The following is a 21,921-nucleotide window of genomic DNA, read 5'->3' on the forward strand; positions in this document are numbered from 1 at the left end:
ATGGAGCTGCCTTATTATCCAAATGGATTTTTTGAGACCCTGGATTAATAGGAGCAAAATGCCCTTTGCTCAATCAGATCTATTTTGTTAGCATTCTTTACCCAGATTTGTGTCATTTGAGAACTGGATTGGGTTTCTGTGTACATGCAGGTCATTGGTAAAGATTTTGAACAGAGTAGGACCAAATACAGAGTCTGGGGAGCACTTCCCTTGAGACCTCTTTTCTTAGTGATATCCAGCCATAATTGATCATTGAATTGGCCAGGCTATTCAACCAGTCCTAGATGGAAGAATTGTACCATTACCAGCTCAAACGCCTTTATTCTCTACATATAACAACAACAAAACCCAATCATATGAGATACTTTATCAAATGCTTCACTGAAATCTAGGGAAACTCCAGTTACATCATTCTCCTTATCTGCTAGTCTAGAAACCAGCTTCTTGATAGGGAGAAAAGTGCCTCTCTCTAGTCATCAAACTAATTAGATGACATGGTGAAATTCAGGAAGAGGACCTAAAGGTTAGCTTTGGCTCGTGTCTCTGGTCTCCCTAAAGGGTAAGTATGAAGATACTAAATATACCACACAAATCGGGTATACAGCTGCTACTTATTTCCTACCCCCTCCCAGAACTCACAAAGATCTTCAACAAGCAGCAGCACTATAACCATTATTATATTCCCTTGTCAGGTTAGGGCCTAAACCCAGGAAAACACAACACAGTTTTCAAGACTACTCAATTAGCTTTTCACCTTTCCTCCAGTTCTGTACTGTCCAAACAATTCTCTCCAGTGTTAAGGGTTAAAATTCTAGCTAAACTGTCTAAAATATCTAATGAGTGGTCGCCAATAAATTATAAGCTTTAGCAAGAGTTAGACTTTTAAGCATTTATTAAGGAGAATAAGAATTTGGTAAAGAGAGAGAGAAAGGCCTAGATTCCTATCTATTAAAGGGAGAGCACATTTTTAGCTCCCTTCTCCGCCAGCGTCCTCCGGAAAGAGCCCCAGAGTCAGCGCCAGTCTCTTCCTTCCTCCTCCCACTAGTCTGCGTCACTTCCTCCCCGCCAAAGAAAAGACTCCTGGTCTTGCCCTCAAAGACCTTCGCTTCATGGGCAGAACTCTTCTACAGTAAGTATCCAGCAGGTGGCGTCATTCCAATCGTTACTTTAAAATAGCTTTGTCAATAATCAAATCAAACAATGAAAGTTCTCAAAAACATGTCTAAGGGAATTCATAATCTTAGTTGTTACACATGAAACATATAATAAAACAAAAATTGAACCATTCTTTAAAATTACATTATTATTATAGTCCCCCCTTATGGAGAGTAATTGAGAAGACAATTGCTGCGATATTAATTTTTAAAAATAATTTTTATCTTTGTTTCATCACTTTTTGCATCATCTGCCTAATTATCCTCATGCCATTATGAGAAATTAGAAAATCTAATATAATTGGTAACAGGTGTCAAGGCCAAATTCAACACTGTTTTTTATCATGACACCTGAGATAATTATGGGGGTTACCATAAAAGAACAGAGAAATGATGGGATATGAGCATTCCCACACTTGAGCAATATGTACTGTCCATGCAGTATGCCAGGCTTAAAATAGGTGGATGGAATATATGTCCATGCCACCGAACATATTGGAGGAAACTGAGTCAGACTTAATCAGATGCATGGGATTGAGATGTCCATGGCATCAGGCATATAGGAGGGAGCATAGAAGCCAGGTGTAGAAGTGAGATGGGTGGGATGAATACTTCCAGCCATCTGTACAATATTGTGGGGAAAAATAAAATAAAATATTAAACCAAGAGAATCCAACCTCAACATTTGTCAAAAGCCGTTCCCTCGGCCATACCTTGACTTCATGCATGTCTCCCCTCATGTGACAGTTCAGTGTCTGCTCTTGCATGTATTCCTCTTGTGATTGGATGGCATCTTGGCCAACTGGCATCTGATAACTCAGAATAAAGGCAATTAATGTCTTAAATGATAAGTTCCCATAATCCAAGTCTCATATGGATTTAAAAATTGAGGATAATAAATGATTGTAAAAAATGTGAATACATCTTGACTCAGAACACAATATATAATTATGCAACAATTTCAAATAATACCCCTTTTTTGTACTTAGTATACAATTACTTTTGTGAAAAATCAGAACATATTTAAATACAAGTTAAAGCACAACAGAATCTCAAAGAAAACTTTTTTAAAAAAAGAAAACTTTTACAAATGTTCCCCTCTTTTTTTTTTTTTTTTTGGAATATGCTTATCAAAAATAATACTTCTAGAATCAATTTACACTTGCCATGGCAACCAATTTGCCAGGGAAATGCTTTGAAGAGTTTGATCAAATAATCAGTTGAGAAAAAATAACAAAAACAAACAACTCAGAACATGGGAGCACAATACTCCTAGAATTAACATTGTATTATGAAATCAAAACCATCTTGCAATTTTTTAAAATTAGATAAATGTATAGAAGAAAATACACATGGAACAATAAAAGACAGTGAAATTCAAACTAAGGAAATCTAAATGAGCATGAACTTAATATTAATGAGTATTATGAAATATAAACTTGATCACATGACTATAAAAAACTTTTACAAATATTCTCCTTGTTTTAGAAACTAAGTATAAGACACAATCTCAAAAGCATTAAAATCTCTATGAAAATAAACCTATACCATTAATTCCAAAATGTATATGTAATAGCATAGAAATCCTATGTAACCTCTGAACTGACACTATTACTCTGAGTGAATTCAGAACACTTTTGATTCTGATATCTAAAATCCCCAATACTCATATCAATACCTTGCTGTTTACTTCTACATTTCTGTAAAATATATATACTTCCATGGCAAAAGAAGCGGAGTCTTGAACTATGTTGATGATTGTCATTCTCATTCAGCTTAAGTTTTTCTTCTTTAACCCCTCTATATTGTCTGTCAGTCTTTTCACCATACAAATGCTTTATAAGATTACTAATTAAAGACAAAAGCAGGTTAGCAAAATTATGAACAAAACGAGTATATCTGGAATTTAAAGGGTTTTCTAAGGTTGTCTCAGAAGCACAGCCAGGCTGGGGAAGGGCTGAGCCTGAAGCTGCAAATGTAGTTAGAAAAAGGTGAGCATGCGCATCAGATCTCTGGACTTCCCAGGCAGGGGAAGCTATGGGCTTGGCCATAGGAGGAGTAGAGGGTGGGGTCTGGAGAGGAGGGGAGGGACCAGAGCAATTTGAATCAGACTTGATTTTGAACTCAGGCCTGGATTCCTCTTCCCCCACTTTGCCTCCAGGTGCTAGGGGATTAAAAGCTTCTAGAGGGTGGGTCATTGCCTCCAGGCATGCAAAATTAAAGCAACAATTAGTGTTAGAACTGGGAAAAGCTGCGGGAATCTCTTCAGGTTTCTCTGAAAAAGCATGGTTGGGAGAGGGAGAGATATTTCCTTGTGTGAGTAAGTTGCTGGCTCTTTTAACAAAAATAAAAAGAAAAAAAGAAAATCCACAAAAACAAAGCATTAACATGATCTTATCTCCCATTTGTCTGGTTAAACAGACTAAAATCAAAAATAGGATAATTAGGGTGTTTAAAAGGTCCATTTGAAAAAATTTAAAGGGAAAACACAGCCAGTACACCAGTACTTAGCAATTTAAAGGGTAGGGGAAATTTCTTACCCAACCAGAAGATCAGAAGAAGACTGAGGTTTAGCTTTCCTCTTCGTGGTCAGCCATCTGTTAAGGGTTAAAATTCTAGCTAAACTGTCTAAAATATCTAATGAGTGGTCGCCAATAAATTATAAGCTTTAGCAAGAGTTAGACTTTTAAGCATTTATTAAGGAGAATAAGAATTTGGTAAAGAGAGAGAGAAAGGCCTAGATTCCTATCTATTAAAGGGAGAGCACATTTTTAGCTCCCTTCTCCGCCAGCGTCCTCCGGAAAGAGCCCCAGAGTCAGCGCCAGTCTCTTCCTTCCTCCTCCCACTAGTCTGCGTCACTTCCTCCCCGCCAAAGAAAAGACTCCTGGTCTTGCCCTCAAAGACCTTCGCTTCATGGGCAGAACTCTTCTACAGTAAGTATCCAGCAGGTGGCGTCATTCCAATCGTTACACCAGGTTAGACAGGCCAGGGGTGGGGCTCATTCTCCTGCTAGGAGTCATCTTCTCCAAGAAGTGGTACCAGTGACAGGGGCCTCTTCCTAACTCCCCTATTACTGACCAGGGTAGCACCATCCTCTAAGTCACCCAGGTTCACAATCTAAGTGTCATCTGAACTCTTTCTCCTCACCCCCTTTAGCCAATCTTTTGCCAAGATCTAGGGGTTTCACCTTTGCAATATCTCTCAGGTATGTTTCCTCTCCTCTGACACTGCAACCCCCTGGTGCAGATCCTCATCCCCTCATGCCTGAACCCTTGCAATAGTTGGCTGATTGGTCTGCCTGCTTCAAGTCCATCCTCCACTCATTTGTCATATTGATCATCCTAGAGCACAAGTCTTATCACATTACTACCCCCTCCAACCCTGGTGACAATTAAAATTTAATGTGTGGTTGCCTTATTCCTGTCCCCAGTGTAGGGAAAACTAGTTAGGGTTTACTTATAAATTAGAAGCTTTAGCACAAGTTTTGGGCATTAGGCATTTATTAGTGAAAAAGAGGGGGCAGCTAGGTGGCGCAGTGGATAGAGCACCGGCCCTGGAATCAGGAGTACCTGAGTTCAAATCCGGCCTCAGACACTTAACACTTACTAGCTGTGTGACCCTGAGTAAGTCACTTAACCCCAATTGCCTCACTAAAAAAAAAGAAAAAGAAAAAGAGAAGCCAAGAAAAATCTATCTAGCCTAGTGTCCTCAATTCTTCCACCACCAGCCTGTTCGAGAGATGAACTGACAGAGCAAGCTCCCTCTGCATCCCAAGGAGAGGTGGTCCTTCCATCCTACTTCAAGCTAATTGGCTAGCATTACCCAAATCCATTGGTTCACTGGACTTGAGGGTGGTCTTGTGTTGAGGTCAGAGTCCACAGCTTCTGAGAACAATACCCTCTTGAAGGCCTGGCAGGTGTGGTTTCAATTGAATTAGTTTTAAGTAAGTTAATCAGTGAAGTCAGTCAATCTCAGTCAAATCCAATCAATCTGGGGCCTTTGGGCATTGCAAAACCTATTATTTTCTCACAGACCTCCCTGTGCTTCTTTAAGAAACATAGTTTCCTTAAATGAAGCAATAACATTACAGATACTTATGACTAACAATGTAAAGGGAATGAAAAAAGAGAAAAGAAATTGAGCAAAGTATTGACAAAAAGTAAAGAGGGTAGTCCCCTCTAGTAGGTGGATATTACAAATAGTGTATGCAATGGCAAAAGGAAAACAGGAAAATGTCTATTTAAGTCTTTGGAAGCCTTTTCTCAGATGATTCTTGGGATGTCCTTTGGGTGTAGTTGTAGACTTAAAGTCTTTCAGGTGTGGATACTGATGATCAGCCAGCAAGTCTCAGCTGGAGATTTCTGGGTGTGGGTGTAGAGAAGTCTCTCAGATGTTTCAAATACTGATGATCAGCTGGAAAGTTTCCTACAAAATTGATCCTAACACAACTTTAAATAGCTTTGTCCATAACCAAATCAAACACTGTGAATTCTCAAAAACATATGTGTGTGGGGCAGCTAGATGGCACAGTGGATAGAACACTGGCCCTGGAGTCAGGAGGACCTGAGTTCAAATCCAACCTCAGACACTTGACACTTACTAGCTGTGTGACCTTGGGAAAGTCACTTAACTCCAACTGCCTTACCAAAAAAGAACCCCAAAAACATATGTCTAAGGAGATTCAGAATCTTTTGCTTCTTACCACTGCTTCCCCCAATTTTCCCTCCCTTTTACCAGCCCCCTCCCTTTTCTTTATCCTTTTCTCCCCTGGTTCTGCCCTCCTTTCTATCAGTGCCCCCCATTTTCTCCTTACCCTTTTACTTCCCTAAAGAATAAGCTAAATTTCTTTATCCAAATGAATATATATTTTATTACTTCTTTGAACCAAATATGATGAGAGTAAGGTTGAAACAATGCTCACCCCTCCCTTCTTTCCTTCTATTGTAATATGTTTTTTGCATCTCTTCATATGATGTAATTAACCCCATTCCACTTCCCCTTTCCTCTTCTCCCCATAAACTCCTTTTTTTCCATCCTTTAATTTTCTTTATATCATCACATCAAAGACAATTTATATTTATACCCTCTATGTATACTCCTTCTGTCAGTCCAAATAAAGATACAGTTCTCCAGAATTATAAGTATTATCTTCCCATGTAGGGATGTAAACAGTTTAACCATATTGAATAACTTTTTTCCTCCATTTACCTTTTTAAACTTCTCTTGAGTCTTATATGTTAAGATTGAATTTTCTATTCAGTTCTGGTCTTTTCATCAGGAAACCATGGAAGGCCCCTATTTCATTGAGTGTCCATCTTTTCCCCTGAAAGAGAATGATCAGTTTTGCTGGGTTCTTGGCTGCAATCCAAGCTCCTTTGCCTCCCAGAATATCAAATTCCAAGCCTTGTGATCCTTTAATGTTGAAGCTGCCAGGTCCTGTGCAATCCTGACTGTGACTCCATATTTAAATTGCTTCTTTTTGGCTGCTGGGAATATTTTCTCCTTCATCTGATAATTCTAGAATTTGGCTACAATATTCCTTGGAGTTTTCCTTTTCAGGTCTCTTTCAGGTGATCAGCGGGTTCTTTCGATGATGATTTTATTCTCTGATTCTATGATATCAGGGAAGTTCTCTTTGATAATTTCCTGGAATATGATGTCTAGACTCTTTTTCTGATCATGGCTTTCAGGTAATCCAATAATTCTCAAATTGTCTCTCCTGGATCTATTTTCCAGGTCAGTTGTCTTTCCAATGAGGTATTTCACATTTTCTTCTATTTTTTATTCTTTTGATTCTGTTTGACTGATTCCTGGTGTCTCATGGAGTCATTAGCTTCCATCTGTCCAATTTGAATTTTTAAGGCGTTGTTTTCTTCAGTAAACTTTTGCACCTCCTTTTCCATTTGGCCAATTGAATTTTTTAAGGAATGTGCTTCCTTTTCCAAGCTGCTGATTCTTTTTTCATAATTGTTTTGTATTGCTTTCATTTCTCTCCCCATTTTTTTCTTCTATCTCTCTCAATTGATTTTTAAAATCCTTTTTGAGCTCTTCCAAGAAGGCTTTTTGGTTTTAAATTTGGCCTTAGCCTGTATCCATCATGACATCTGAGATAATTATGGGGTTACCATAAAAGAATGGAGAAGGAAGAGAAATGAGCATTGCCAAACTTTGTGGCTCTGCAGTATGTTGAGGGGAAGCTGAGTCAGGCTAATCTAGGTCTATCCAATCAATATAATCAATCTGGGGCCTTTGGGTATTGGCAAAGCCCATTATTTTCTCGCACCCCTCATTCAATAAGGTTCACTTGTTCCCTCTCACCTATACAATTAAATATAAAAACCTCTGTTTGGCATTGTCAAACCCTGAAAATAAATGGCCAAAGAGCTCACAGAGGTTACAGGCAAAAAGCCTTCTTTATTCTGTTTAAGGAGGGAAACTAGACACATGTGGCAAGGTTTGCTCTCATATGGAGGAGACTTACTGCAATGAGGATAAGCCTTGATACATATAGCAATGGCTATGCAATGAGCTGTAGCCTTGGCAATGAGGGGGTAACAGCAACAATGAGGCAAGTTTGATTCATAGCAGGACTTCATAACTGGAATGTGGGTCCTGCAGTTGCTTATCAGAGCTCAGGGTCCACGTGGGGCTGGTGTGAAACAATTCTGTGATTTTGCTATGGTAGAGTTCATCCAAAGGGTGAGCACAAAAGATTGTTGTTATGCTAAGCTCAGAGCACAGCTAGCTTGCTATGGTTTAGCTCTGGAAAACAGGGCATCTCCAAATAGTAAAAAGAGAGAAAGTAAAAAGTAAATAGTGGGGGCAGCTAGGTGGCTCAGTGGATAAAGCTCTGGCCCTGGATTCAGGAGGACCTGAGTTCAAATCTGGCCTCAGACACTTGACTCTAGCTGTGTGGCCCTGGGCAAGTCACCTAACCCTCATTGCCCTGCAAAAAAACAAACAAAATGCTTACCCCTTTTAACCAAAGGGAAGGGGTCTAAAAGAACCCCTCCCATTCTGGCCAAGAAAGGAGATTCCATGAGAGGTCATTGGGTCAGTTTAAACATTGCTTAACTTGGTGAGCTTGGGGGTTAAGTGGAAAATCCAACAATTCACCTTCCCTTTGGCAATGATGGAGGATAGATGAAGAATGGCATTTTTATACCAGGTCTAGCCATTGTCTGTTACAAGGAGAAGAAAGAAGGGGGACAGCCATGAATGCAGAAGGAGAAAATGCCAATACATGCTTAAATCGAATCTCTGGTGGTTGGACACATAACAAAAGGGAAGAGAAAAAAACTAGGACAGTCTGTCCTCATCAGGAATCTTGTGTCAGCTTTCTCGTCTGGTTGTTGGCTGCTTCTGGGTCTGTCCTATATGAACCTTGAGGTCCCTAGAGGGCTCTGCTGCCTACTCAGAAATGGGGACTTTCTTTATATGATCCAGGTGCCTACAATTACACATTTGGAAGTTGTGGGAATAGTCAGAAAGACCTGGTAGGGGCCCTCCTATTGAGGAAGGGAGTAAACAGGTAAAATTTCCTGAATTCAGAAAAGGAGGGCTCACTCCCTAAATATCTGTAACACGGAAACAATGACTAATCAGTATGGGGCCAGTTTTCAGATAAGACATATGGATTGGTTGAAATGTATAATTGTAAGAAAACTCCTTGCAGACCATTGATGAAACACTCTCCACCGCCAAAGAAAGAACTGATATTGATGGAATAGACCGAAGCAGGCTAATTCTCACTTTCATTTTTTTCTTTTAATCAAGTTTCCTTGTACAAAATGATAAATATGGTAATGTGTATACATGTAATCATACATGTATAACCCATATCTGGTTATTTGCTGCCCAAGGGAGGAGGGAGGGGAAGGAATAAAAGAGCAATAAAAATTGAAACCCAAAAGTATAAATAAAAATGTTTATTACCAAAGAAAAAAGAAAAAACACCCAGAACACTCCTTGCATTGATCTTTGTATCTGAGTTTCTGGTCAGCATAATCTAGGCCCTTAGTTAAGGGTCTTTAAATAGTACTTGAGATGGTCCCGCAATAAGGTTTTTTTCCCCACAACTGAATAAAGTTTTCTCACAAGACAGAAGTTGGACTAGACCCATAATTGAATAGATACTAAGGTAGTTTCAGGATTGAGTCACAAGATGGAGTCAGTGTGTTTCACTCAATCCCCACTATTAATCACTTGCTGTCCTAATCCCCTCAATTCATTCTATTTCCTTCTTTTTTGTTTTATGGGCAAATAGGCAACCCATTCCCTCCATGGATCACTTATTTGTAAGCCAAATCTATAAGGTTTTTCATAGATTCAGAGTAATAATAACATTAAGTCAGGTTACACTAATGTCAGGTTACAGATCAAACTACCTAGAGGGCTCACAATGGGCTACTTTTGAGAAGGGAGATTCATGTCACCAAGGTAGCCAAGAAAATGTAAACATAAACATCGTGAAACAAGAGACCAAAGCAATACAATGGTTATCACCAATATTAACTAATATCAAATCTCCCTGTATGCTAGTAACCCATTCTCAATGTCCATTTAATCAGCATATTTTGAGTCCCAGATGTCTCATGTAGTCATCTGGTCCCTAGACATCTTCTCCTTGTGAAGCTTAAAATTCTAAGTGTGATGTCTAAAATCTAATGAGTGGTCACCTTAAATTAGAAGCTTTAGCACTGATCTTTGGGCATTAAACATTTATTAAAATATATTAGGGGTCAGCAAAGAGAGAGAGGAAAAGCCACCTTCACTTAGCTATCTCAGAGAGAGGATGTCCTCAGTTCCTCTGGAAACCCCCTGTCGAACCAGAAGAGGACAGTCCACACACACAGCTCAAAGCTAATAGGCTGGTCCATTGATTGACATGACCCATAGGCAGTAGACATAACTTCCTGATGCCAATCCAACCTTTGAAACCCCAGAAAGGTCACCTCATGCTTTCTCCTCAGGGTGGTGCTGCCCTAGTTCTCACAATGTCTTTCTTAGCAGGGTATTGGCACTCTGATTCTCACATCCTGGACAATAAGTTTCATTCTCAGGACAGTTCTGAAGGGGGCTCTACTTCTCTGATTCCAAATCTAGAGGTTCCTAGGTAATTTTGACTTAATACAATTTAGTACAATCACTTAAATTTGGTTCTCCAATCTTGAGAATTTGTTTATATACAATTTGCTGTTTCTAACCTTACCTAAATCTTTTACCTGATATCTTTTAAAATTTTATGAGGATCCAACCATAAAATGAATTCTTCTACTTTTAAAAATGATCAGATACTTTAAAAATTGGAAAATAATTTTATTTTCTTTACCATTATAAATACAACTTATCTGAAAAGTACTTAATCCAATTTGGAGAACTTATTACTAAAACATACTCAGGGCCTGAATTTTTATGATAGATAAGTTTGGAAGCTAACCATACACATGTATATACTTCTTAAAGAAAATAGTCTAATCCTCTTGCTTCCTCAAAATTTACTCCTCCATTTAATTAGAAAACTCTTACATTACATCTTTGACTTTTTACTTACTTTGTCTAACCATTTCCCCCTTAGGAAGATATCATCCCTATATGATCATTTGACCACAAATATAGGTTAAAATTGTGAGATGGTCATACTTGCATCCTATTATGGTAACTCACAGATGTTCCAGTATCAATCTATTATTTAATAGATTTAGTATTATACTTACAAAACTGTAAGGGGGGGCTAAAATTCTAGCTAGTCTGTCTAAAATATCTAATGAGTGGTCACCAATAAATTATAAGCTTTAGCAAGAGTTAGACTTTTAAGTATTTATTAAGGAGAATAAGATTTTGGTGAAGAAAGAGAGAAAAGCCTAGATTCATCTATCTATTAAAAGAAGAGCGCATTTCTCGCTCCACTCTCCACCAGAGTCCTGACGAAAGAGACAGAGCATCAGCCTCGCCCCCTCTTCCTCCCACAAGCAAAATGTCACTTCCTGATGCCAAAGAAAAGCCGCATGGCCTTGCCCTCAGAGGCCTTCTCTTCATGGTGGAGCTTTTCTACAGTAAGTCTCCAGCAGGTGGAGTCATTCCAATCATTACAAAGCTTCTTGATTATAGAAACTTGCTATAAAAGGAAAAAGGAGGGATATAGATATTACAATATCATGTATCACAGCAGGGAGAAAACTCCCTTAGCTTTGAGTCCAGGCATGAATCATTTCTGACAGCCAATTCTGTAGTCACAGGGTATCAAAAGCAATATTCAGAATTAGCCAGGTGGAGAAATTTCCTTTTCAGAAAGCACGATGGGGAAATAGAGTCAAGAGGATCCTACCTTAAGACATGGTCATTGCAAAACATTTTCCCAGACACAGACATCCACCTTTAGCTGTTCTCAGACTGCAGCACATGCCATTTTCTATTGGCTTTATAACAATTCAGACAACTATCTCTCTAATTAAAACAATAGTGAACTACCATCCCAAGAATTTTTACCTTAAATATCAAAATTTCACTAACCCCAATTTAAGGCTTGAACATTGTTCCTGATGTTTCCCCAACAGCTAACATTTCATTTATCCTTTAGTTATAAATTAAAACTAACAATATTTTGGGACTTCAGTAATACAGCAAACACCTCATAGTTGCCTCATTAATATGTTGAAGTTATATCTTAAAACCACCCTATACACTTTCATAATAGCCAAATTTTTTTCAAATGAAAATTTGCTCTCATAGTAAATTTATTATTGTTATGTTTTATGACAAAATATATCTCTTTAAATATTTAACAGTTTTCAAATATCTGGTTTTTCCACATTCTTTTAAAAGCTCAGTTCATAATCTAGCAGCATCCAGATTAAAAAGAAATTATTATGTCAAACATTATTTCTATTACAATGATCTTTCAAATTTCACAATATAAGAGAATTTAGAACTATGATAGCAACACAAACAATATCATATATTTAAATATAAAATGAAATTTCACATGACATCAATTCAGTCAATTGCATTTCGAAATTATCCCATATAAAAATCATGAATCTTATTACCGTTTGCATTTTAAACCACTTAGAATTATCAGGCATGGAACATTTACATTCAATTAAAGAAATAATAATAATATAGTGTTTAATAGTCACTGTGTTAAGCACTTTACAATCATTATATTATTTTGATGCTCACAATAACCCTGGTAGGTGGGTACAATTATTATTTTTTTTCTTTACAGATCAGGGCACTAAGGCAGAGTTAAGATAACTTGTCAAGATTATATCTCTAATAAATTTCTGCAACCAAGATGTAACTCAAGTTTCCCTCAAGTTTTCCAGCATTTTTTCCAGCACATTTTATTTGGAACCTGATTTGAGATAAGAGAAGTTAACAGGATCAGAGTTTGAGGGACTCTGAATTGGGGGAGTCAAAGGAGATCTTTCATTTAAACAATCTTTTCTCTTTTCATGATCAAGGAAGAGTTAACAAGAGGTGGCTAAAAGTGCAAACTATCTATCTATCTATCTATCTATCTATCTATCTATCTATCTATCTGTCTGTCTGTCTGTCTGTCTGTCTGTCTGTCTGTCTGTCTGTCTGTCTATCTACCTATCTACCTACCTACCTACCTACTTCCCATCCATCTAATCTAATCTCTAAAATTACTTCCAAAGTAGTAGCCTTCCTGCTGTAACAATTGGAATGACACCACCTGCTGGAGACTTACTGTAGAAAAGTTCCGCCATGAAAGGAAGGTCTTTGAGGGCAAGAACATGCGTCTTTTCTTTGGCGTCAGGAAGTGACGTTGGTTAGTGGGAAGAAGAAGGAAGAGACTGGCAGTCTGTCTCGCGCTCTTTCCTTTGGACTCTGGTGGAGAGCGGAGCTAGAAATGTGCTCTCCCTTTAATAGATAGGAATCTAGGCCTTTTCTTCTCTCTTTACCAAATTCTTATTCTCCTTAATAAATGCTTAAAAGTCTAACTCTTGCTAAAGCTCATAATTTATTGGCGACCACTCATTAGATATTTAGATATTTTAGACAGACTAGCTAGAATTTTAGCCCTTAACACTGCACTGCCCTAAAACAATGAGGCTTTCAATCTGTGTGTGTGTGGTGGTGGTGGGGGGGGTTAAATGCCATTTACTTTTAAAACTTTTATAATATTTAATTCTTATTTTTCCTTAAAACAAAGATATTTTAGAAGGGATTGAGTTCCTGGAATTATACAAAGTCTCAGGAGTTCTCCCCTGAAATCTTAAAAGTATGAATCTCCAAACTCCTTAATCTTCAAAATCTACTAAGATGTTTTTAGCAGTTCTACTAACTTTATCTGACTTTATTTTTGTAATGCCAATTTAGTCAAGGTTGAAATGACAGGAAAAAAGTATCTTGCAGGGTTCCCCCCTGCCTTTTCTCTTTTATTATCACCTAATCTCCCATGGAGAACCTAAAATAGGAATTAGTCCTGTTTACAGGGACAATTTCTTCAATGATGAAACCCCATTAATCTCTTCCCAACATTCTAAATTCTTTTAGCAGTTTTTCTAGCTGACTGTATTTTTCCTTTTTAGAAAAATTTTCAAGGTAACAGAATTGATAAACAACACAAACAAGATGCAAGACAAAAATTTTCCTATATTTTACAAAGACAAAACCACAGACAAAATGATAAAATAGATGCAGAGATAGGGCAATTCTATCTAAGCTTTCCTTAAAGGACTCCAAGTAACAAACGGCCTCTAATCTGGTGGTTCTGAGTTGGTCACTAGTTGTCCTTAATTCTCAAAGAGGACCAAAATGACATCATTGTGTTAGAGTTAAGTTACAGTGCTTATCAGAACAATACAAGCTCGGAATGCTCTACCACAGGTCAGGCATATAATCCATATGAACATTTGGGTTTGTGAGGGCCAAATCTAATATATGGAGCATTAATTGGGTGACTCGGTGAAATATTGGGGTCCCGGAAATAATGAAGGGCCTCTAGGTTCAAAGCTCCCTCCCCTCTGAACTGCCTTTTTAGATATTTCTCCCTGGCCAATAAGAAAGGAGCCTTACAGCTTCTTTTCCACAAAAGGATCAGATTTTATTACTTGGGAATTAATTAAACAACAAAGGTGAAATGAATAAAAATCAAAGATAAGGAAACAGGGGAAAAGAAATACAGATAAATTCTCTTAACTCTAACCTAAGTCTATACAATCCCCAGCTCATTTCCAATTAAGCTGATTCAAAGGAATTTGTGTTCACTCACCACACCTGGGACATCTGCAGTTGCTTGCACCACCAGGAAGGCAGAGGAGAGAGAGCGAGCTAGTGTTCCAGAAGTGCCTCAGCCTCCCCTCAGGGAGGGTTCAATCTCCCTCCCCCAAAAGGGGAGGTCCTTCAAAAACTTCCTATGGAGAGGTTTCTCCTTCTGACCTCAGTAGCTTACGTAATTTTGGGGCAGGCCAGGTGTGGCCCCTCCCAAATGAGTCAGCTAAACTCCAATCATTTTTACCACCAGTTAGATTCTCAAACTGTGTGCATCTCAAGTTTCTTTTGAACTACTTCAATTGTGCTTTGCTCATAGAGCACAGCTCCTTCTTTGATGTGAGCGCTCCTTTGCAAGCATCTCTCATGTCATGGAATCAATGCCATGAAAAAAATGCCAATGTCTCCCACTGCATCGGGGCCATCTCCAAGTCATCCTAATCTTTGTCTTGCCACTGGACCCAGATGGCTCTGGAGGAGAGAGTAAGGCTGGAGACTTTGCACAGCCCCGCCTCACTGAAATCCAATTCCAAGTCAAGATGAAGCCAGTTTTATTAGTGATGAGGACACGATCCTGAAGAGATGAGCTGAACACTTCCATAGAGTCCTCAACAAACTATCATCAATCAAGACTGAAGCCTCTGACCCTTTACCTTAGGTTGAAGTGAACCCCGTTCTAGCTAAACTTCCAAAAGAAGGTTTTGAATGCCATTAGGCATTAGACTGAGGCGAGAGGAGTGCATTCCAAGGCATGGGAAACAGTCCATGGAGAGGCAAGGAGGTGGGTGTTGAAGGTTTCTGGAAGGAAGAGAGACCAGTCTGGCAGGACCATAGAAGGGAAGAAGGGGAGTCAAGTACCGTGAAGCTGGAAGGAGCCTGGCACCAAGGTGTGAGAGGACCTTAGTATTTTATCCTTGAGGCAAAAGAAGGACAGTGAAGTTTATTGAGTTGGGAATATGCGGTGGTCCCGTCTGCTCTGGGTGGGTTGGCTGAAGGAGGGAGAGCCTGGAGGCCATTGCCATGACCTGGGTGAGAGCTGGGTCTGAGAGGGGGCAGGAATGAGGTACGAGAACAGCTGTGGAGGCAGAAAGGGCAAGACTTGCCAACTAACTGTCGTGGGGGGTGAGAACCGTTTCTGCAGGTCCCACAGCTGGAGCTGCTTCACCTCAAGTCTCTCTTACTCCTTCCCAGCAGACCCCTGGATGTCCCAGGGGGCCTCCCTGAGCCCATGATCCCGGGGGCTTGAGTGAGGAGGGCAGACAGTAAACATCTGCCAGGCCAGACCACAGGCCTAGTAAACACATGGTGGGGAATTAGGAAGCACCAGGAGGTTTGGGTCCTCACCCAGGGTCCCAAGCAGGGTCCCTCCACCATTTCTGTTAGCCCCCGGCCTAAGGTCACCATCTGCTGCACAAATGCTGGCCATTTAGGGGTATTAAGTTAATGCCACATATCTAAAAATATTCCAGGAGACCCAGCATCAAGAGGTTTATGGCAATTAAAAAATTCCATTGTGTCAGATATGGTGGTGTTCATGCACCACAGTGTTTTTTTTCATTCTGTGATAGAAGTCAGTCACTCAGTCAGTCAGTAAATAGCATTTAACAGCCACCTACTCTTGTGCCAGGCACTGTTATGCACTGCCAACATTCTTTCCAGTCCTTTGCTGCTGCAAATTTTCTTAAATGGTTCTTTACTCCTTTCTTTGACCTGACTGGGGGCATGTGCCTGGTAGTCTTGTCACTGGGTCACAGGGATATACTATTTAGTGAATTTTTTCCCACAGAATCCCAAATTTGTTTTCAAGAACATTGGGGTTTATCCCATTTCACCAAGAGGGCACCCTTGAGCCTGTCTGCCCACTGCCCCCAAACATTTGCTCTTTTCATCTTTTGTCATCTTTGGCGGTTTGGTGGGTGTGGGGTGAAACTTCAGAATTCCTAGGTGGTGGTCTTCCAACAAAGTCAGGATGACTACTTGACAGGTGTCCAGACTGGGCTACATGACCTCTGATATCCCTTACAACTCAGTCTGTGAAAGTGCTGTGCATCTCACTGTGCTAGACAACTCTGTGGCCATCATTAAGAGGTAAAGATATACCTCTGAGTTGTTTTAATTCCTATGTCTCTGATCATCACAGGATTGGAATACATTTCCAGGTGCTTGCTCATCATCTGTATTGCTTTTATCAAGAACTGCTCAGCCACATTCCTTGGATACATCTCCATCTATTAGGAAACAGATTTCACAATAATCAAAGATGTGTCAAATCCTTCTGTGATTTGAATGAAGCATTTTTTATCAGATCTGGATGGAAAGGGAAGCTTACCTTGAGAATCTTCTGCAGACTCATAGTTACAGCTCAGGGAATTGCTTGGGGTTTCTACCTCACACGCACACACACACACAGAGGCACACACACATGGGCACACAGACACAGAAGGCACACTGTCAGGTGGCTGGTGAAAGAGGGAGAAGAAAAAATGTCAGCCTCTTCCTCCACCTAAGGACAGGATTTGGAGGGACACCACTGTAATGGAAAAGATGTCAGAGCATGGCATCAGAGAACAATGTTTATGACCCACACACAGAGGAGTGAAGACACTTAGTATTTGTGGACACAAGGGAAGAGCCAAACAACAGAAAAATGATAATCTTGTGACACAGAGAAACTCTTTTCCCAAGCTGGGCAAGGCTACCTCTTTATATTAAAACTGAGGAGTCAAATAATACATTGAGACTGGTGTGGAGATGAAAAACGATTGGGGCATGGTACGATGCTAGGAGCGGGTGGTACAACATTTGCAGACTGATGAAGAGGCAGTCATCAGGGCACAGAGACCAAGCCAGCACTGGAACATTCTGACAGATGGTCCTTTCTATTGTTCCAGCTACATTCAGCATAAATTTCTAAGCAGAAAGAAAATTTCTCCTCTAGTCTCCTCAGGATGGCAATACCTAGTCTGCCCACAGCACTTTGCAGCAATGTCAAGCTCTCTAGGAACACACTAAGAATCCACTAGAATCCTTATTCCATAAGGGTTTCTCTGCAGCACAGTTTTGAGGGTGGCCCGAAGGAGGCTGTGTGGGCCAGCATTCCCAGGGCCTTGGGGGCTCCTACCTGAACCTCAAGAGGATAGTCTAATGAGTCCTGACCAGAACCTCGACCCTACCCTAGGCTGGCTGACTGCTTTTCAAACCCACTCTTGGATTTCCAATTTCAAACAACCAACCAAGGTGTGTGTAAAGACCTTGCCTTCTGACCAGGGCCAGTCCCTTTTTCCTCAGTAGAAATGGCCATGCCAGGGGATGGGGGCTGTTCCCTCCAATACCAGCACCTTTTGCCATCCTCCCTGGGGCCCTGCAGCTCTTGGGGCTCAGTGTTTCAGTCACAGTGGAGGAAGAGAAGGAAAAGAGGGGTGTCCTCCAAGCAACAAGTAGGGACCAGACTGGGCAGGGGTCGGAATGTCTTTTCCCTGTGCCCTGGGACCCGTGCTACTCTCCTAGGGCAGTATCCTTGCCCTGCCCCACTTTGGACTTCTGGGGGGGCCCACCAGAGATCCTTCCCCCCAAACACTGTCACCTTAAGAGGCCCCAGGGTTTGTGCCCTCATTCTTGCTTTCCCCTCAGTCCCCTTTTCTCTGTCATCTCTTTGTGTGTCTGGTCTTGCTCTTTGCTTTCTCCTTGGTCTCTTAGAGGCATCTCAGGCTCCCTAGGTGGCTCCTTCAGGCTGGGCCTATGCTGGGTCCTGGGGTTTGAGTGCCTTGGACATAGTGCAGCTTCCTCATGAGGGAAATGCTGCATTGGTAGGTTGCCTTTACATTCTTTTTAACACTTGTTTTTCTTTTCTCCTGTGTGTTGTTTTTTAATAATAAGCCAGGAAGGGGGCGGCTAGGTGGCACAGTGGATAAAGCACCAGCCCTGCATTCAGGAGTACCTGAATTCAAATCCGGCTTCAGACGCTTGACACTTACTAGCTGTGTGACCCTGGGCAAGTCACTTAACCCCCATTGCCCGGCAATAAAAAAAACAAAAACAAAAACAAAACGATAATAAGCCAGGAAGACCCAGCTCCCTGATCCTATGGATCTCAGGGACCCTGGCAAGCCCCCCTTTCATGTTTTCTTTATGGCTTTAAGTGACTTGTTTTGGATGCTGCGGGTGTGGCTGCCTCCCACCCCCTGCTGCTTCCTGTGCCCCGATGCCTTAAGGCTCTGGCTCTCAGTCCCTGCCCAGTCCAGAGAACTCAGCATCTATGGTTCATTCAGAAGCTGCTGGAGCTACACTTCTCTCCTTAAAACACAGGACCAAACAAGCTGAGAGAGGAAGGGAGACAGATTGGGAGGTGAGCCTTCAAGCCAGCCCCTCCTCTGATGAGCTCAACTGGAGAGGGGCTTTCTGCTGGATTGCACGCCCAGCAGTTGTAGAGGTCTCCTTTTTGAAGTAAAGGAGGCAGCTAGGTGGTGCAGTGGATATAGCACCAGCCCTGGAGTCAGGAGTACCTGAGTTCATAATCCAGCCTCAGACACTTGACACTTACTAGCTGTGTGACCCTGGGCAAGTCACTTAACCCCAATTGCCTCACAAAAAAAAAAAAAGAAGAAGATTTTGTGAATTGAAGTAAAGCTTTATCTTTCATTTCACTCATACTTTGCCCCTAGTTGGTTTTTATGGTGAAATTCTTTCTGCCCAACTACGTCGTCTAGAGACCTCCAACTGCCCCCAGACCTAAAGCCAAAGTCTTCATGCAGAATGAGGGAGATGAAAGGGCCTTCCTGGGCCTCTTCTTTTAGGGTAGGCTGCCCCTCTCCCAACTCACGTGAGCCAAGCCCCTCTGGTGCCTCCGGGTGCCCCTAGGCACACCTCCTGATTGGCCTAACCCTTCTCTCCACTCCCCCACCCCTGACCTCCTGCCATGCTTTTCCTCACTGCACTCCCATGTTCCCAGTATTTCCTCTCAATCTGTACTTTATCTGTGTCATCGGAGCTAGACCTGGCTGGACCATGTGCTCCGGGGCTCCGGGGCTCCAGGCTCAGACTTGCTGTCTTTGGACCAGCCCTCGGTTTTAGGGGTAAGGTTTTCAGTGCCTCCACTGTCTGTCCTACAGGGAGCCCTCGCTGGGGGGTCGTGACTCTGTCTTCATAAATATGGTCACTGTCCCTTGAAATCCCCATTTACTGAATTCAAGTTTTTAAGTAAAATGATTTTAACAAGAAAAAAATAGTGTCCAAGGATTCTGAGGGTGGGCAGGGAACTTTATGCTCCACCAGAAACCTGCGCCCTAATCAATTTGACTCAATCAACATTTATTCCCCACCAACTGAGTCCATAGGACTGTGCCTGGCCTTGGGGAAGGTACAGAGCTGACATTCTAGTGGAACGAATGTGAACAAAGTCACAAAGATAAGTAACAATAAAAATGACTTGGGGTGAGGGAGGCACTAGGGTTATGCCCAATTTTGGGGGGGGGGAGCGGGGCAATGGAGGTTAAGTGACTTGCCCAGGGTCACACAGCTAGTATGTGTCAAATGTCTGAGGCTGGACTTGAATTCAGGTCCTCCTGAATCCACTGCACCACCTAGGTTATGCCCAATTTAATCATCTAGATCCAAGTGAGATGGTTAATGAGTATTTAAATCACCTGGATTGGACGGAGCTACCCTATTATCCAAACGGTTTCTGAGACCCTGGATTAAAAGGAGTAAAATGCCTTTTGACAAAAGCTTCAAACTGAAGCCAGACTGCCCCGCCCCTTTCACTTCCCCCAAGAGAATAAACAAACTCAAATGCCCCTTTGAAATTCCCATTCAGTCTTCTTTCCCCAAGAGATACCGATCTCATTGTTCTCCTTATCAACAGGCTCGGCTCCCTGGTCTAGGATAAAACCCTGCCAGTTTCCACAAAATCTAATCATTGCATCTGCTTTAGGGTGAACAGTTAAACTGACGTACATTTATAGTTCTTGTTTTAGGTGGGTTTGTAGCATGCTAATGAATTGGATGTTACCCTGTATCCAGAGAAAGGAAAAAAAAGATTGAAATACTGACACAGAAGGGAAACCTTTGAGATCTTTTCCTTTGAAAGATTCTCTGCACGTCATGCTTGCTTGTTATCAGGATGAAATAAACTGGTGCTTAGTTTTCTTACCAATTCTCTAATCTGTTTTTCTGGGAGGTGCTTACTTCTTGTAGGAGAGGTGTGGATGGCCTTCTCTGATCTGTTTATGTGAGTTCCTTTTTTTTGTTTAATTTGTAGGAGGATAGGGACAGAGACTCTATTTGACTTTTGACACTGGGAAGCTGGTGGGATCAGGGATAGCCTCCTGGGGGAAGGTGGCCCTAGGACCAAGGTTTGAAGGAGCCGGGAATAGAAGAGGTGGAGGTGAGGAAAGTGTGCATGGCAAGCATGAGGGAAAGCCAGTGTGAAGACCCAGAGATGGAGGATGGAGAGTCCTGTGGGAGGAAGAGGTCCGAGTCAATGTGGAGTTTGAATTCCATCCTCAGCAATAGGAAGATGCTGCAGGTTCTTGACCTGGAGGGACATGGTCAGACTTGGACTTCAGGAATATCACTTTGGTGGCTGAGGATGGATTGGAGAAAGAAGTCTCCTGAAGTCAGGGAGATCAATTAGAAGGCCATTGTAATAGTCTGGGTAGAAATTCTGTCTTAGATTATATGTAAAGAGAAGGGAGGGATGTGAGAGGTATTGGAGAGGGAAAAAGACTTGACAACGGACTGGATATGTGGGGTGATGAGGCAGACCCAGCAGCTGGGAACTTCAGTGACTGGAAGAATTGTAATGCTCTCAGCAGAAACAGAGAAGCTAAGAAGATCTGTGAGTTTGGGAGAAATGATAGTTTCCAGAAATTACTGTGATATAAAAACAAAAAGCAACAAGAAAACTTAAAATAAAAATACAAGAAAAGCACTTGGAGATTTTTTTCTATGAAAAAGTTAATATATTTGGATGATAGGATGAGTATCATTAACCTTGAGAATGAAATAAGAATACTGAGGCTGGACCATTTATGGTGATACAAGAGCAGTGACCATTTAAACTAATGTTAATTTTCTGACACCCCCCCCCCCATGCTTTTTTTTTTTTTTTTAGTGAGGCAATTGGGGTTAAGTGACTTGCCCAGGGTCACACAGCTAGTAAGTGTGTGTTAAGTGTCTGGGGCCGGATTTGAACTCAGGTACTCCTGACTCCAGGGCCGGTGCTCTATCCACTGCGCCACCTAGCTGCCCCCCCCACCCCACCCTGCTTTTAATGAGAATTCTGAAGGGACAGAAAGATCTTTAGTATCATAATGAAGATACTATGCTCTTCCTTCAACCCTACTCCTTCTCAAAAGAAAAATAAAGCCAGACATCCCTACTGACAAAAATGAAGCTAAGAAGGTCATTTAGAGAAGCAAAGGCGGCCCATCCTTTGCATGAACCAGCAGCTCCTGCTGTCTCTCTGGGCTTCTGTTCCCCTTGCAGTTTTCCATGGATAGCCTAGTTACATTAGGAGGGCTCATGG

The sequence above is a fragment of the Dromiciops gliroides genome, chromosome 3, assembly GCF_019393635.1.
Source record: "Dromiciops gliroides isolate mDroGli1 chromosome 3, mDroGli1.pri, whole genome shotgun sequence".
Taxonomy (NCBI): Eukaryota; Metazoa; Chordata; class Mammalia; order Microbiotheria; family Microbiotheriidae; genus Dromiciops; species Dromiciops gliroides.